Below are 2,205 nucleotides of genomic sequence, written 5' to 3' on the forward strand. Positions count from 1 at the left end.
TAGTCTATAGTCTGGACTATAGAGTAGTCTATAGTCTGGACTATAGAGTAGTCTATAGTCTGGACTATAGAGTAGTCCATAGTCTGGACTATAGAGTAGTCCATAGTCTGGACTATAGAGTAGTCTATAGTCTGGACTATAGAGTATTCTATAGTCAGGAATATAGAGTAGTCTATAGTCAGGACTATAGAGGAGCATATAGTCACGACTAAAGAGTAGTCTAGCTGGACTATAAAGTTGTCAATAGTCTGGGCTATACAGAAGTCCATAGAAACGCTTTAAACTATATAGTAGTGACTATAGACTATAAGTAGTATAGCCTATAGAGTAGTCTATAGTCTTTAATGTAGAGTAGCCTATAGTCTAAACATTAGAGATTTCTAAAGTCTGGACTACATCTGCAAATTGTAAAAAATTTCATAAAATTCTAAAGTGTCAAATATATATTTAAATTTAATATTTTAAAATTATGTTCTCTTACTAATTTATATGTATATTTTATTCTATCTTTCCTTTTACAGAAGAAGATGATTCTCAGATATTTGTAAAATTTTTCCGTTTCCACAAATGTTACGATCTAATACCAACCTCAGCCAAATTGGTTGTCTTCGATACACAATTATTGGTTAAGAAAGCATTCTATGCTTTAGTATATAATGGTGTACGTGCCGCCCCCCTATGGGATTCACAGAAACAACAATTTGTTGGAATGTTAACCATAACAGATTTTATAAAAATTTTAAGAATGTATTATAAATCACCGAATGCCTCAATAGAACAATTGGAAGAGCACAAATTAGATACATGGAGAAGTAAGTGGTGGAATTAAAGAAAATATTTGTATTGTTTAAAATTAAAATAATTTTTTTGTTATTGTAGGTGTTTTACATAATGAAGTTATGCCATTAGTTAGTATTGGTCCCGATGCTTCACTATATGATGCCATTAAGATACTCGTACACAATCGTATACATCGATTACCTGTTATAGATCCCGCTACGGGCAATGTATTATATATATTAACCCATAAACGTATATTAAGGTTCCTGTTTTTATATGTAAGTTTTAATGTTTTTTTTTTAAGATTTAAAGATTTATTTATTAATTTTTGTGTTTTTATTTTTAGATTAATGAATTGCCTAAACCTTCTTATATGCAAAAGTCTTTGCGTACTTTAAAAATTGGCACCTATGATAATATCGAAGTGGCCGATGAACATACTAGCATTATAACAGCTTTAAAGAAATTCGTTGAGCGAAGAGTATCCGCCTTACCATTAGTTGACTCCGAAGGACGTTTAGTTGATATTTATGCTAAATTTGATGTTATTGTAAGTATTTTTAGAGAAAAACTTAAAAAAGTCTAAAAACTAGTAAAAAATAGTCTAGTTTATAACCTAGTCTAAAGTCCAGTCTATAGTCTAGTCTTTAGTAAAGTCTATAGTCTAGTCTATAGTCAAGTCTATAGTCAAGTCTATAGTCTAGTCTATAGTATAATCTATATTGTAGTTTATAGTCTATTCTATATTCAATTTTAAACTCTATTCTAGTCTAAAGTGTAGTCTAAAGTCTGGTCTATAGTCTAGTCTGTAGTCTAGTCTATAGTCAAGTCTATAGTCAAGTCTATAGTCTAGTCTATATTCTAATCTATAGTCTAGTCTGTAGTCTAGTCTATAGTCAAGTCTATAGTCTCGTCTATATTCTAATCTTTAGTCTAGTCTATTCTATAGTCAATTCTATAATCTAGTCTATAGTCTAGTCTACAGTATAGTCTATGGTCAAGTCCATAGTCTAGTCTATAGTCAAGTCTATAGTCAATTCTATAATCTAGTCTAGTCTATAGTCTAGTCTATAGTCAAGTCTATAGTCAATTCTATAATCTAGTCTAGTCTATAGTATAGTCTATAGTCTAGTCTATAGTATAGTCTATAGTCTAGTCTATAGTATAGTCTATAGTCTAGTCTATAGTCTAGTCTATAGTCTAGTCTATAGTCTAGTCTATAGTCTAGTCTGTAGTCTAGTCTGTAGTCTAGTCTATAGTCTAATCTATAGTCTAGTCTATAGTCTAGTCTATAGTCTAGTCTATAGTCTAGTCTAAAGTCTAGTCTATAGTCTACTCTATAGTCTAGTCTATAGTCTAGTCTAAAGTCTAGTCTATAGTCTAGTCTATAGTCTAGTCTATAGTCTAGTCTATAGTCTAGTCTAT

General features: G+C 30.7%; 1 protein-coding gene across 1 annotated transcript in view; it reads right to left on the reverse strand.

The window, feature by feature from the left end:
* The window catches only part of LOC111678033, a 58,192-nt gene that overhangs the window by 1,817 nt on the left and 54,170 nt on the right, over positions 1-2,205 (reverse strand). The window lies entirely within an intron of this gene.

The sequence above is a fragment of the Lucilia cuprina genome, chromosome 4 (assembly GCF_022045245.1).
Source record: "Lucilia cuprina isolate Lc7/37 chromosome 4, ASM2204524v1, whole genome shotgun sequence".
NCBI lineage: Eukaryota > Metazoa > Arthropoda > Insecta > Diptera > Calliphoridae > Lucilia > Lucilia cuprina.